The sequence below is a fragment of the Capsicum annuum genome, chromosome 3 (assembly GCF_002878395.1).
Source record: "Capsicum annuum cultivar UCD-10X-F1 chromosome 3, UCD10Xv1.1, whole genome shotgun sequence".
NCBI classification, from domain to species: Eukaryota; Viridiplantae; Streptophyta; class Magnoliopsida; order Solanales; family Solanaceae; genus Capsicum; species Capsicum annuum.
Window position 1 is genome coordinate 65,791,487 of NC_061113.1, and position 9,239 is coordinate 65,800,725.

The 9,239-nt window shown below is 34.2% G+C and overlaps 1 long non-coding RNA gene across 2 annotated transcripts; it reads right to left on the minus strand.

The window, feature by feature from the left end:
- Positions 1 to 2,954: 2,954 nt before the first annotated feature.
- On the minus strand, positions 2,955 to 7,366 carry LOC107863767. Of its 2 annotated transcripts, XR_001672424.2 has the most exons (6): positions 6,837 to 7,366; positions 5,948 to 6,004; positions 4,345 to 4,599; positions 4,213 to 4,264; positions 4,023 to 4,110; positions 2,955 to 3,185 (listed from the first exon to the last, which is right to left on the minus strand). It is a non-coding gene; the product is annotated as an uncharacterized LOC107863767 (long non-coding RNA). The 2 variants fall into 2 exon arrangements; XR_007052918.1 differs by having other exon boundaries at positions 4,213 to 4,599; positions 6,837 to 7,349.
- Between the last annotated feature and the right edge of the window lie 1,873 nt (positions 7,367 to 9,239).

Here is a 9,239-nt window from a genome sequence, read left to right on the forward strand (position 1 = left end):
AGGTCATGTTGTGATATGAGTTGCATATTCGGGAAGTAATTATCCTTGCAAAAGATAAAGTTGTAGATTATGAATATGTATATATATGATTATATACATATCTCTCTAGTATGGGACGAATGAAGATATGGTATGATGTTTATGATTCCAATGTTTGAATACTAGTAATAGCATGTATAGATTCGGTACATTCATGATTATTGCAGCAGTAATTGATACAATTCCAGTTAGATTACATTCTTATTATTGTTGCCACTAGCTAATGGCTAAAGCCCACTTTCCACCTTAAAATGGATTTCCTCGCAATAATAACTGCCTAACTAAAGGTTAACTTATTTACCTAAAAGAGGCTAACAATGATATTCTAAAGAATTGATCGAGACTGATTTTGGTCCATCATTTGACACTATTATTTACTCTGATCATGATATATTTCAAATCTTTCAACCTTTATAATGATTTAGTCACGAACTTCATTTCAGAAAATAGACTAGTAGTCTAACACAACTTTAGCCATGACTTGAGTCTGTGCACCTATTATATATATACTTATTAAGGATGTCATATTGATGATGAACTATGGATTATGGAAATATACTCTACCTTCATTCTCTTTTCAGATCTGTTTACTTTAGACCTCGTGGGGCTTGTCATTTACTTTAATCCTCATAGGGCTTGTAATTTACTTTAGTCCTCTAGGCTTTTCATTTACATTATCCCTTGTGGGGCTCATCAATTAATTTAGCCCTCATGGGGCTTGCACTTTACTTTAGCCCTTATAGGGCTTGTCCTCTATTTTGTTACATTGGTTTGGATATTATGGTGATATTAATACTTGACAAGGCCGGAGGGTACTATGATGATGTGATGATACCTGACAAGGTCGGAGGATATTGTGATGATGGTTTTGATACCCGAGAAGGCCGGTAAATATTATGATGATATAATGATAACCGACAAGGTTGGAGGATATTGTGATGATGACGTTTATACCTGATAAGGAAGACATATATTATGATGACATGGTGATACCTAATAAAGCCGGAGGATATTGTGATGCTGATATTGATACTCAGCAAGGCCGGAGGTTGATTATGATGATGATGATTATGGTATTGTGGATTATATTGCATTCATTCTTGCATGCACATTGCCTATAACTAGTATTCACCTATGTCTCTCAGCTTGTGTGGGACAGTTGCATAGATAAGGGTGAAGACTATGCCTGGTGTTGTTGTATATTGATTGAACCTTATGAGCCTTGGGTGGTTGGGGTACACATAACGTCGTCTAGGTATTTGGTTGTCCAGAATAGCTAGTCACTTGCACTGTTGCTGAATTTTTACTATCATTGTTAAAATCATTATTATGGCTAGTTTATGACAAATTGGTCATTGATTTTCTATCAAGATCTGAGGTATGTTTCTGGCTTCTTTTATCTTACGATTGCATTATTATATATCTTTATCTTATGTTTAGAAATATGGATTAGAAACCCTGAGTATGATAGTACTATATCCTAATAGGATTATAATAAGTCCATAAAAGTGAAGGAATGATCATTTAGGTTACACCTTTAGTTGACTTCATATCAATATGTGTTTATATACACCTAGCTATATGTAGCTATGGAACTATATACCTTCCTCTAATTATTCATATTATATACTTATTCCTTGGCATTGTATATTTATATGTATCTTCCATCCATTTGTACTATGCATATGAGCTAGTGATATACAGTATAGTATCGAGATTCATGAATATGACTGGAATAGAATATGTTAGTCTTAATAAGTTAGTCTCTTGGAAATGAATAGGATAATTCATCCTTATTATCTTATTGGCTGTATTATATGGATATTGGACATTTGAGTGTATTTTTTATTCAATTTATTTGTTATATATATTTGCTTTATCTTTAAAGCTCAGTTGGTAGTTGCCTAATAGGTACCATTTGTTTTGTACTCATACTACACTTCTGCAGTCTGCAGAACATAATACGGGTTATCTCCATTAATGTGCACATCGTGCGGAGCAACCATGGTTCAGAGATTAGAGTGTGCTCCTGACGTTCGGAGTATTTGTTACCTCCCTCTTGTGTATTAGACTAGTCTCTATGTTGTATATGGAGATAAGTTATATTAGTGTATTCAGTTGAGCTTCACTTTATACTCTTGTATTATTGGCAACTCTTATACTGATACCACTATGTTTTGTAATCATATTATGTACGCTACAACATTATAGTCCTAATGCCACTCTTGTAAAGTGTGGCCTAAAATAGAAGAAAGTGTGGTCTTTGATCAAAGACTACACTTTATGAATTTAGGCAACACTTTTTGAGGGTGGCCTAAGGAGGCGTAACCTTTGATCAAAGGCCACGCTTTTCAAGTGTTGCCATATAGTTACATTTAAAAAGTGTGGCCATTAAGGTATAAAGGTCACGCTTTGCAGCTTGTCATTGACAATACTTTTATTTGATAAAGCTACACTTAAAAGTGTGGTCTTTGTTTTTCTATTGGGCATGCTTCACAAGCGTAGCCTTTTGTAGCACCTCTATGACAAAACTTAAAAATGTTGCATTTGTTTTACAATTGGGCACACTTCACAAGCGTAGCCTTTTGTAGAACCTTTATAACAACACTTAAAAAATGTGGCCCTTTCTTTATTACTAGCCACACTTCAAAATCGTAGTTTTTTTTACATCCTCTATGACAACACTTGTAAAGTGTACGCATGTTTTAGCCACACTTTTGAAGTGCAGCAATATTGCCTAAAATTTGATTGTTCAAGCCACATTTTACAGAAATGGCATTAGGCATATAAAATGTTAGTACGTAATTTCAAATTGAAAAATAATTATTTTGATCGGAATATATACATCACTAAGCACATTACATAAACATAAATATTTATATATATATATATATAATCTTATGCACCAATTTGCTAATAAATAACTCTAATGCATAGATTTGCAATGAACTTCAAAAGAACATGTCTCTTACTACACATATTAATTAGAAAACAATATTTTAAAGATTTGTGCAAGTTCCACACAAAACCGAAAGTATTTAAACATATATCAAAATATAGCTCAAAAAGTTCTTTATTATTCACTTCAATCTAGATCGACTTGACTTGTGGTGGCCACCATTAAAATTTGATCACTCGCAGTTTTCCTACACATCCAAAATAAATAAGCAGTTAGAAAAAAATTATGCTTGACAAATATTCAAATATTTGATCACGATTACTCCTTTGCTTCACACTAATAAATCCCAAAGTATGAAAACTCCAATTCTCAATAGTATACAATTCAGTATTTCCCTCAATGCAATTCAATACTACCCTCAGCAGAAGCAGCAAACCCCATATACATAACTCTTTTATATAATCAGACAAGTCAATAACAACAATCAAGATTGGTTTTTCAGGCTTTGAACTAGAGTAAATCAAGAAAACCATCAAATTTTTCACATCACTCTTGTAATCAATCCAAGAACTAATCAAAGTCCTACTTTTCAAATCAACACCAGCTCACATCCTATTAGTAGTCTGCCAGATTATATGTTACACTCTTGTTTCAATATCTCAAAGTTCCACACGTAAAGAATCTATAAAATTCTAGCTATTGTTTTCTCTATTACAGATTATTTTCATATAACTAGTTTATGAATTTCCTACTACTACAAGTATAATACACAAGTCAAATTATATTCTTCAACTTTATGTCAGTCAAACAGGTCTGTATAAGAAGGAACTTGGGACCAAAAACTAGATGCCTTAGATACAATGTTATTGGATGGTGGTCAACACCTACAACAATAGGCATGCATAATCTCAAATAATAATTGAGGTCCCAATGCAGCACAATCAAGAAATGCCAAATATCCATCTACCCACTTATGCATACAGATTACTCTAGACCCCACTAACAGTGCCGGATCTATAACAAAGGTGCCTAAAATATTTAATGATGCCCCTATTAGTGGCTTAAGATGGGGAAGACCTATTACCTTGGGATAACACAAATCAAAATTTTTAGTCGAGGAGCAGGGCTTCCATCAAGCAATGTATTATCCAGCTTCAAGCCCTAATGACTTGCTTCAAGAAGAAATAGAACACAAACAGGTTGAATAAATCTCCAAGATCTCCAAATTTAATAAACTTAAAGAAATTGGGTAAATATTTAATGGAAATCATTACCATGGAGTGACAGTAACAGACACCAGATAAAAGTTGCTAGAAAAAAGTGAGCCTGCACAAGAAGATATTATTTGACCGCATAAATCTCGCACAACAATAACCTCAATGTTCTATAGTTAGAGGATTAAATACCCTATCCTCGCTGAAGCGCCCTGCATTAGAAATTTTCTTAAAAAGATCCTCACTAGATGCATATTCCATCACAATAGCGAGATGAGTTGGTGTTAGAATCACCTAGCGTAAAATTTTGAGCAAACTAGTCATACATGTATAACCTCCTATCAAGATATAAGGGAGAAGACAATGACAAACCTCTTTGAATCTAATTATATTAGAATGCCTCAGGGATGTGTGATTGATTATCCCCCACTGAATGTTTTTATCTATCTGCTAGCAAGAAGACGCAAGAAGAAATGAGCAGTGTCATATGGATCTAACATACTTCACACTACTAACTTGTCATAACAATATTGAACAAATCCTTTCATCTAATATGTCAACGAGAGAAACTAGGAGTGGCTCCATTAAAAGGTCTACAATTGCAAGCAGTAGACCAGGTCACATTTAAGCATTGATATAAAATCCAATACAGTGCTTCATCAATATTTAGCACAACTCATGGTTTGATTTGTTTATTTACTTCATTATTATAAGGAATATAAGCTTGTCAAATCACAAGTAACTAAAGGAAGAACATAACTGCAACCACACGATTACAGTTAACAAGTAATACATAAATATATATTCATGCATACAGGCCGAAAGACCATACGCCACGATTACAGTAAATACGTTTTGCAACTAAAATCCCACTAGAGTAACTTATTTTACTGTAATATTTTCCATTCCTAATATTCGTTATCAAGAAAATATTCTCCATTCCTCAAATTATCTATATATAAGAATGTCTAGTCTAGTCACAAATACGAATATGAGGGTTTCATATGCACTAATTTTCTAAATATGCTCAAACCATGTCAAAGACTCAACCAGTTGAGAGTGTGAGTTATATTTTCTCTATATGGTTTTCTTCCATCGTCATCGCCAAAACTAACTTCTGAGTTAAGTCCAACTTTTGAACAGTACAGCAGAACCAGGCTCATTCATGATGTTGGATATTCACTATTGGACTGACATTGTACATTTTATGTGCTCCAACTATCTATTCCTAGGAATGAGGATGGTTTTAAAGTCTCACATTTGTTCAAAACTTGAGGGTATGAGTGCAAAGCCTTTAATTGTTACAAAACATGTCGCGCAGGGCGAGGTTGATATAGAGTATAAAAGTGTGTCTTGCAAGTATGAAAATGGTGCAAATGTCATTGTTAAAGACACAAGTAACATCAGAAAACCAAGAATAAACTTGAGCTTGCATTAAAAGGAAAAAACTGAACAAGTTATATATAAATAGCACAACAAAGAAGTAGAAACAATTAATCTAGCGGAACACTGAAAGAAACAATGTTGAGCATAATGAGGAATGAAGTTGACCCATAATAATACATCCAGGGATCTTTTTTGGAAGTGAATCTAAAATAAGTGAGCATGTAAGATACCAACAATTAAAAATCGAACATATCTAATAGCTACTCCACAGTATAAGGATATGAACTCTATGTTTTCAGATATAATATTATCTCTGCACAGACATCAATTTTCTATCTCACTCACTAAGATGTGCTCTATTATGTAAACAAGCATGTTGGTCAGAATAAGCTCATTACAACTAAAATACCTGAAGTACAACATTTTTCACAAGTGCACAATATTCATGATTCTGTCCTTCATGAACCTATATCATTAGGAAACAAAAAAGGTTTAGGTCTACCGAGTCAATTTCTCATGTGGATAAGAAATCAATAGCATTGTTAAATGCATAAAATGATGCGGAGCCTTGGATCAATGGTTATGTTGTCTCTATATGACATATGGGTCACGAATACAAGCCACCGAATCAACCACTAATACTTCAACCAGGGTAGGTTGCACTCACTACATCACACCCCTTAAGGTGTAGCCCTTCCCTGACCCTGCATAAAGAATGATGCTTTATGCATCAGCTGTCGGGCTTTCCTTTTATTTCTACTAATAATATTAAGCAGATTGGAGGAACTACAATATGGAGCTAGGTGTCTAAATCAACTAGTTTGGTCCCTCATCAATTTGACCTAATTTAAACTTTAAGAGTTCAATCCACCAATAACTATTTATAGATACGATTGCACAACTGTTTGGAGAAATTTGCAACCACAGACATGATTTAATTTCCTAACTGCTATTCTATTATTTCAAATAAACGTTACTAAATAACACCCAATACTCAATAAAGAAGAAGAAACATCCCACTAAATACAAAGTTAAAGAGAACTTATAGAAATGTTTATAAGAAGCAAAATACAAACACAATTACAAGACATCACAGTAAGTAGAACTATAATTAACCCATATTGGTTCTTAATCACAGTAAGTAGAACTATAATTAACCCATATATTAAAATATGTTAAAAATTAAGCAGGAATTTAACTCGAAGGAAGAATATGCAAAAATTTTAAAAACCCTATCAAAAAGTTGTGAGATATATGGAATCCTACAAAAGAGAGTTGTGATATATATGGAACCCTACCTGAGGGTTGATGGCTCCTACTTTTTCTTCTTCCTCTAAAAAAAATGAAATGGGTGACTAATTACATAGTGAGTAAACGAAAGTGAAGTTAAAATTTCCACTAAAATTTCTTCTCTAATCACTACTTGAGATGAAATTTCCACTCTAATCCCTTAGCTATGCTGAAATTTCCACTCTAATCCCTTAGCTATGCTGAAATTTCCTCTATGTTTACAGAAATTGTTGCTCTTATCACTGAACTGCGCTTAAAAGATTGTGAATTGAGCCTCAGTGCGATAAAATTTAAGTATTTTGAGCAAAGAAATTGAAGAAATTTGATGAATTAAATGGATTGAGCTGAGAGAATCTATTTGGGTAAAGGATTTGATGGATTCAAAGAAATTTGGGCAAAGGGTTTTGTTTATATGAGAGAATTGATATTATCTAAGAGAGGAGGTAAACATTTTCTTTTCTCAATTATTTTTTTCCAATTATAAATTGGAGGGAGAGTGAAATATTTTGGAGGGATAGTGAAAAATTTTAATGAGGATACCAGGCCATATTTTTAAAGTGTTGTCTTTTAAATTATACTAATATCACACTTAAAAGTGTAGTCATATATGTAAATAAATGTTTCCAATTTAATCATGATTTTCCAATGCTTGAAAAGTGTGGCCTATATAATTAACGACCAAACTTTCAAAGCGTTGCTAAAACTAATGTGGCCATAAGCTAAAAACTAAGGATACGCTTTAAAAGTGTGGCCTTTAATAACATAGGCCACACTTAGTAAGTATGGTACACATTTAGTGTGACCAAAAGACTAAAATTTTGTACTGGTTACTTCTTCTTTATTTCATCTATTCCGTAATTCTTTGCTTTATATGTTTGGTAGTCCGTTACTAGCTATTCTAGAATATGGGTTTGGCTTATCTAGTGGTGGGTTATAGTTGGCGCCATCAAGACCTAAGAAATTTAATCATGATGGTTCAGGCCTTATTCAGATTCTTTCCTTATTGTGTTCATAAATAACATTCTTGTGTATTCATAGAGTAGGGAGGATCTATGCAACAGTTGAGCATTGTGCTCCAAACTTTTAGAGATCATATGATCTTTCCCAAATTCTCAAAGTGTAAGTTCTAGATTGAGATGGAGACATTTTTAGGATGTGTGGTGTCTAAGGATAGGATAATGGTGGACCCAACAGAGATTGATGATATACGTGATTGGGCCAGACCTATATCCAAATAGGATATCTCAATCTGCTAACAAAGCAACGAACTACCCCATACTCAGTATCTAAGATACAAGTCGCATATCTAACAACTTTATGTTAATGAGCCTCATACTTAGTGACTGTCATCGAACCCTACTCTAATCTAGAGAACTGGTCTCTCAAACGGTCTCTAAGGCTATGTAGTATAAACTTCTCTAAGAACGTCTCAAAGAACTGAGTCCAAGAGAAAGGGAAAGATCCAACTAGTATAAAACTCGTAAATACCTTTCACTAGTATCTAGCAAACAAGTCCAACTGAAATTTGGTGTAATCTACACCACGTTTCTCAACAAGTCCTAACCAACGAAGCCTATCCACACAAGTAGTTAGAAACTTAAATGCGTCTTCTTCAGGAGGACCAGAAAATCTAGGTAGAGCCAACCTCAATAACCTACCCAATATCTTTTGCTCCTCCACTGACATAGCAGGCTGGGTTATAACTGGTTGAACGATTGTTGGATGAACAATTACAAGAATAAGAGGAACCACAACTCTAGGAGCTATAGCTGCAGGCTGTACTACTACTCTGGTAGTCTGTGAACTATCAACAATACCCAAAATACTAAACCAAAGCATCCCTAAGAAAAGAATAGAGGATGAATCCTAGTGGAACCTGTGCTGGTCCCTGGCCCACTGCTGGCTGAGGTGGAAGAGTCTCTAGTTCGAGTGCAAGAATATTATAATAGGGATGTACACCTCAATCCCTAACTAGGGACACATCACAAGTCTGGGTCTCGGGACCCTCTTCACGTATCACTGAAGCATATGACCTAGGCATCTACGAAAGATTAAATTCAATAGAATATCCTACAAAACTACTTAGACTCTTAGCACGATATGATTGAAATAAGTGAAGACACCTAAGAATGTCTCATAGCCTCCCAAAGATAGGAAACAAACATCAACATTCTGATCCACATGACTCTATCAGACACTTGCTCTTGTATCAATAATATCAGTGAAACCTATAATCTAATACCAATTTGTCACGACCATATTTTTATATTATGATGGCACCTACCACATCCCACTAGTAGGTAAGCCGATATCGTAACCTAGAGCTAATTGAATGGGTTATCTGGGTAGAAATGTCCATCATAAAACCTATATAAGAACACAATATAAACAATAACACTCCACAACCTAAG